This window comes from Marmota monax, unplaced genomic scaffold, assembly GCF_021218885.2.
Source record: "Marmota monax isolate L192 unplaced genomic scaffold, Marmota_monax_Labrador192_F-V1.1 WCK01_AAM20220418_F8-fsc00117, whole genome shotgun sequence".
In the NCBI taxonomy this organism is placed as follows: Eukaryota; Metazoa; Chordata; class Mammalia; order Rodentia; family Sciuridae; genus Marmota; species Marmota monax.
In genome coordinates, this window is record NW_026693023.1 from 3,145,372 (window position 1) to 3,152,485 (window position 7,114).

A 7,114-nucleotide genomic window follows, 5' to 3' on the forward strand; every position below is an offset into this window, starting at 1 on the left:
GCCCAAGTTTCAGGATTGTTGGAGTCTGGTGGTTAGTAAGGTTTACGGTTCCTAAATTCATCCCATCTGTCTCATTCTTCTTTACATCTTCACTCTTGAGAAAGTTCCAAACTGTTCATCCCCCTTCCTCTGTGAAGTCTGGTAAAGGAGGCTTTGCAAACATTTCCTGAAGGATTGGGAAACAAACTGGGATGAGGCAACAAGAGTACAATAATTATCCAGCCATGATTAGCTAATACTTATACGGAGGCTACCCCTATGTCTAGCATTATCTGGCATGATATTCAAAGTAAGTCTGTTGTTTAACAGACTTACTAGCTAGCTCTCTCTCCCTGTTTGTCTTTAGAACATAGCTGATGGATTAAAATTTAACCCATGCAATTGCTGTTACTTGGATGTTTATTGTGTGATAGACTCTAATTTTCTTTCAACATTTTAAAGATGGTCAGCTGACACAGACTGTCGGTTCTCTGAAGATAAAGTGCAACTTCTTTATCTATTTTAAGTCTTTATTTTTGACATTGTATCAGTGGCTGTGTTATGATGTAGTTACACTTAATTTTCTTAGTATTTATCTTTCTTGTGGTTCAAAATACTTCTTAAATCTATGACTGGATTTCTTTTATTGATTTTGGAAAATTATCAGCTATTTTCTTAACAAATATTGCTTATTTCTCATTTTTTTCTCCATCTAGCATGTGACTTATGCTCTACCCTTTAAATATTCCACATAATTATTTATACAATTTTTAGAATTTTCATTGTTTTTTTTTCCTCTATGGTTAATATATCTTTTTTACCTTTCTTCCAGTTTACTGACTCACTCTTTGGTCAAGTCTAATCTAATGTTAAGTTCACTTATGAACTCCTCAGCTAATATTATTTAATTTTTCAATTCTAGCACAGTAGCTTGCTTCTTATTTATTCTTATTCTTTGCTGAAGATCTCCATTTTATTGTTTATATTTTTGATCATTATTTCTAGTTATTTTAACATTCATATCTAATAATTCCAATAACATGATCAACTCTGGGTCTATTTTACTTTTATTTTGGTCATCTCTTGGCTTGCCAAGTAATTTTTTAATTGTGTGTGTTGTTGCCAACATTTTCTTGAATGACATGTTGAATGACATTGTGTCATAAAAAATACAGAGAGGTGATAGAAGGTGTTATTGTCATCCCAGAGAGCATTTGTTAGTTAAGTTTGGGCAAAAAGTTGGAGTAGGAGTTGTTCATCTTAATCCAATCAGAATCTTAAATTATTGAAAACTAGATTTCAGTATTTGAAAGAAAGATCTTATCTACTTTTAGTTCTCCATTATTTCAAGAATGTAGACCTTCAGGGTTTTTAACTGAAATCTTGATGTGTTTACAAGGGCCTTGAATTCTATTGTCTCCCTGACACTATAAGTCTGAGAAATCTGCTAAACATTGTGGCCTCTTAATCACTAAGTTCTTATAAATAGACAATTTTCTGAGAAAAAGCAGTGTAGAATATAAAACTCACTATTTTGTATTTCTATTCATTCTACAATATTTGATCATCAAATCTTTATATTATCATTCCTAAAGTTCAATATATGCCTCTCCCCCATGAGACAGAGGATGCTCTAATCAATTTTTTTGCCTTTTACCTACCACTTCCTGCTGAGCTTCTTAGCTTTGTATACCATACAGCTTATGATTCAACAAATGAGAAGAATGATGGCATTAAATTTTGAACCTGCTCAGTAAATTCTCTTCTTTCTGAACTCTGAGCTATTCAAAGCCTGGCTGCTTACATAGCTCTCTGATGCCTTCAAATTTATTTTGTTTCATATCTTATCCAGACTTTCTAGTACCTTGAATAAGAATTGTTTGGCTAAACGCTAGCTCATCATAGCCAGAAGCAGAAGTGAAAAATAGTTGTATTCTGGATATGCTTTAAAAATATACATTGAAGGATATATGTTGTAAGACATTCTTTCATACAAAGTGAGGTGTGAGAGATGAATTAAGAGTCATACTGAGGCCTTTGGCTTAAGCCACTAGAAAGACTGAATTGTAATTTATGGATATAGAAAGAGCTCATAAGAAGAGCCTTGGCAGAGGAATATCAGGAGTAAATTTTAAGATGACTGTTTAAAAAAAATAGATATAAGGTATCCAGTAGGCATTTTAATATATGAGTTTAGAGTTCAAAGAAAAGGTACAGTCACAATATATAAATTTGGAAATCAGAAGCATATGGATGGTATTTACAACCAAGAGAGAAGGTGAAGTTATCAAATGCATGAGTGTAAATAGAAAGGAGGAAAGATCCCAAATGTAAGTCTAGGGGAACACTAACATTAATGTAGATGTCAGGGACATGAGGAGAAACCATCAAAGGAGAGTAAGAAGGAGCACAAGGATAGACATGAAGACCCCAGGTCAGTACTATGCATTGGAATCCAAAAGAGAAGCTATTTCAAGTAAAGGACAGTAAACACTATGTTGAAGTCTCTGGAAGATCAAATAAAATGACTGAAAGTAGACCATTGGTTTGACAACATAAGGTCATCCTCCTCCAATGGAGGAGGAGGAGGAGGAAAATCTGATTATTTAGATTCCAGATAAAGTGGAAGGAGAGGTTTTTTTTTTTTTTTTCTTATCCCTGGTTACTTATATTGGGGAATTAATTCTTGCTTCCTCTACTGATGAATATCTCCAGGAAAACATCTCATCTAAAATTTATTTTATTTCTTGGTAGAAATTGACATGATTTATGTGTTCTCAAGTCATTGATTCCTTCTATGTTATCTTCAGGATCTGTTCATGGTTGAAGATCTTTCTTTCCCTAGGTACAGTTAATAATCACATGTAAGATGTGAAGATTTTGTATGCTCTCCACACTCTGCAAATGTCATCTGGAGCCTTGGGTATTTATACAGTGTTGACAATACAAATAACTTATAGGATTTGTACTACCAATACTTGCCCCCCGAGGTCTTTTGTAGCTGCCTCTGCTCCCTCAATTCTGAAATTGCAACATTTTCATGGACTATTCCAATCAAGATTCAAAAATATCCCTGTCATGAAAGTAGCAGACCTTGAGGTAACACACACACACACACACACACACACGCACACACACACAATATTCCAGTGGTCATTTCTCAGTGAATAATATTCACCATAAACATGCTTCAGAGTTCAGCCCATGTGAAAAGAATTCTGCTGAACCCTAGAAAGAGAAGGCTATCCTTGAACCCAACAACTCTGACAAATGTGTCATCTTCTTCTCTTCTTCTAGTAGATAAAATTATTTTCTGCTTTTTTTTTTTTTTTTGATACCATGGGTGCTTAACCACTGAGTCATATCCCCAACCCTTTTTTATTTTTTATTTTGAGTCAGAATCTCAATAAGTTGCTTAGGGCTTCATGAAATTGCTGATGCTGACATTGAATTTCTGATCATTCTCCCTCAGCCTCCCAAGCTGCTGTACAGGTGTGCACCACTGCATCTACATAAAATTATTTTCTTAATAATTTACATTAATGTGGAAAACTTGTTGATTTATTTTCATGTTCACCCTTCTTTAGGTATCTCTCTTGAAATCTCAGTACTCAACAACTAAGATAAATTCCCAAAACCTTACCAACATTAATCCTCCTTATATATCTCATTTAGTATTTTGAATCTGTTTAGAGTTCAGTTATTCTTGGATCAGAATGTAAAACAGTGTTTGCTCCATCTTTAGGGGAAAAAAAAGATGCCATTTGATGTGATTCCTCCATCACTGCCATCTATGATGTGGTTTATTATTCAGGAGACAGCAACTGCTGAAACTACCATCCCCAAAATTGTATTATCAAAGAATTTTCTTGCTTATGTTAAAAGTAAACTTGGGGATATTATACGTTTTCCACATTTTTTATTGGTACATTATAGTTGCACATAATGATGGGATTTGTCATTTCATATTCATACATGCACATAATATAACAATATAATTTGGGCAGTATTCCTCCCCAGCACGATTTTTGTTGAATATTCAGTGATTCATCAATTGAGAAGTACCAGGCTGCTGGTGGTTCCACACTTCACTGGGGGAACAGGTAAGAACAGAAACTTTTATGATGTATTCACAAAAGGAAGAACAAGAAAATATATTTGATTGCTTAAAACAGAAAGTCCTTAATTAGAAGTTAGTTGGTAGTTTCTGCTTGATTAAGCTTAAACTTTATTTTACTGTTTGCATTGAATAAGATTTTTCTTTGCTTAAGTGGGAGCCCAAGGTCCAGAGCTCTCAGTCTAATGGCCTTGCAATTGATTGTTTTAACACTTATTAAAATTTCAGGGTAGGGCTGAGGTTGTGGCTCAGAGTAGCATGCACACCTAGCACATGCGAAGCCCTGAGTTCAATCCTCAGCATCACATAAAAAATAAATAAATAAAATAAAGGTATTGTCTCCAACTATAACTAAAAAATATATTTTTTAAAAAAGAAAGGAATAAAGGAAAAAGAAAAACAGAAAAAAATTCAGGGTGGACAGTCCTGTTCAGATGCTCTTCCTGGGCGGCTCTCCTCCAAACATCACCTCAGGATCCCAGGATGTTTCTGTCTTCTGGCTTCTAGCTCCTTCTGACATCTTTGGCCAGCAGATAAAGGGTAAAGAGAACAGAGACTTGAATAAAGGGTTTTGTGACCAATCCTGGAAATGAATACATCATTTCCAAAACATATATATCATTGACCAGAAGTTAATCTCGTGATTTTAATCTGATTTCAAGGAAAATAGGCAATGTAGTATTCTTGTGTGCTCAGGAAGAAGAGATACAGTTTCTGGAACTCTATCCTATCTCTGCTACAGAATTCTTTCTGATCATCCAATTTTCAGCCCATTCTTCCTCTTCCCCTCACCTATAAGGGTAATTCAAAGCCATACCCAATTCAGAGTCCAGGATCTCTAGATGATGCATAGTTCTTCTATCAAGGTTTGATTGGCTTCTAACATTCTGGTAATATATGAACTAAAAAGATCTGTCTACCATCACTGCCCACACAGCCAGCATGCAACAGTGAAAGAGGCTGCAAACCACACTTCCCTTTACAAAGAGAACAAGTGGGGAAAGCCCAGACATCAGTAGACTTCAGCCATTCTGAAGTCCTTTAAAGTAAGCAGAAAATGTAAAGAGCCCTTCACATGGTGGTAGGAAAAGTCACTTGATTTTTTGGTTTTGCTAAGGCTGCCAGGGAGGAATGATCTTGCCCATTGTTGTTTGCAAACTGGCTCCATCCTCTGAGAGCTCCACCTTGTCCATGGGTGAAGTGGGAGAGGGAAACACACCTTTTGGGATCCTTGAAAGCCAGCCTCATGCTTATGGAAATTTGATGTTCCAGTGGTTGTTTGAACTCTGAAATGATCAAAACTGGGTTATTTTATCTGTTTGATTAATTTATTGTCTATTTGGAAGTAAAACTTCCTCAAAAACTGAATAAACTTCTGATCATGTTGCTTTCTGGTAGTTGTATGTGCCAGAAACCACATTTAAAGATCTTTCTTAGACATAATTTTAAAATATGTTTTATTTCTCGCTTCCTTGCCACCACAATAACCTCTTCAATTTAATAATAACTACCTTAAGAGTAAAGCTTCTGAATTAGAATAACTTACCCAGAGATAGATTTCTCTCTCTGTGTGTGTGTGTGTGTGTGTGTGTGTGTGAATCACTTTACTCACCTGAAAAGATTTACTGGTCTATTTGTGCTTAAAGTTCCTTGTTTGCTTGCTTCCTCCTCTACATTTCTCTTTTTGTTCTCTTTCCTTGTTAGCTCCATTTTTCATCATTTGCATTCTAGAAACAGTCCGTTTTTTCATAACTGAAAAATCTGAATTTCCAGTTCTTTGTATTCCCTTATATTTATTCTTGCAAAGTAAACTGTTTCCCAAGCTTTTTCACTGGCCAAAGAGCCAGTGAAAAAGAGAGCCTTTCTGAATCTTGTCTGTCCAATTTCCCTCAACTCATTAGTGGACCACACTTAACGTATTCCTGTACTGCCAAAGAGCCAGTGAAAACCCCATACCACTAAAGTTCTATTTGCCATTTCTTCTTCCTAGAGTTCAATTTCAGTTGGTACATATTCTACTTTCCAACTATTTACATGAAAAAGCTCTACCAAATGTTTTGCCACTACATAAAAAGATTACCATTTTTCTAGTGGTTAGTTTGTTTCCTTACTGACCATTGAACAATTACTAAGTGAGTTCCACATGTCATACATTTGTTGTTATGAAAGTGACATACCTCAGCATACAAATGTCTACATATGATAGGCTACCTTCTATCACAATGACTCAAAATCTTATGGGCTCAAAAATGCTTTTAATTCAATTTCAATGCAAATACCTGGTTTTGTGATTCTCTGAAGTGGTTCCTTTGCAAATTCTGACTTAGTGACTCATGGACTTCTGTTCTGGCTGGGCCATTTCACAAATTGAAGGTAATCCTAGGATAATCTAGTCAGCAGATGAAGGAAGTAAAGAGTAGAGGATTTTATGACTGTGCCAAACAGATATACATAAATTCTGTACACATTTCCAGAATCCAATCACGTCCCAATTTAGCACACACACACACACTCAAAAAAAATGGGAAATAATATCTTCCCATGTGATCAGGAAAAAAAAAACAGGATTTTTGAGCATTGAACAAGCTTTAGAGTAAACTGTAGCTAGGACCACAGATTATCCAATGTGGGCAAGTAAAGATCGTCCAGTTCTGAAATGTGCAAGAAAGACAGATGGAAAACACAGCTGGAGCCTTGATATTCTATAAGCTGAAGTTCACTGAGAATCTACTTTTTGCCAGGCATTCTTCCAATTGCTTCATAATTATGAAGTCATTGGTCCTCAAAGTAACTCCATGAGGTGGTTACTACTATTATATTGATTGGATAGACAAGGAAATTATTGCATAAATGGATTGAGAAACTCGCCCACAGTCACAGAAGGCAGAAACAGAATTTGACCCCAACAAGTTTGGTGCTGGAGTAGGAATTTATACATTACACTAATCAGCCCCTTCCAATTTCTTCATTAATTTTTTCAGTGAGCAGTTAAACATTCTATTGTCTAATGGCAGCATG

At 35.5% G+C, this 7,114-nt stretch overlaps 1 long non-coding RNA gene across 1 annotated transcript; it reads right to left on the reverse strand.

Moving 5' to 3' along the window:
* Positions 1-4,506: 4,506 nt before the first annotated feature.
* LOC124098441 (uncharacterized) lies at positions 4,507-6,492 on the reverse strand. The gene is made up of 3 exons (XR_006853566.2): positions 6,376-6,492; positions 5,316-5,382; positions 4,507-4,616 (listed from the first exon to the last, which is right to left on the reverse strand). It is a non-coding gene; the product is annotated as an uncharacterized LOC124098441 (long non-coding RNA).
* Between the last annotated feature and the right edge of the window lie 622 nt (positions 6,493-7,114).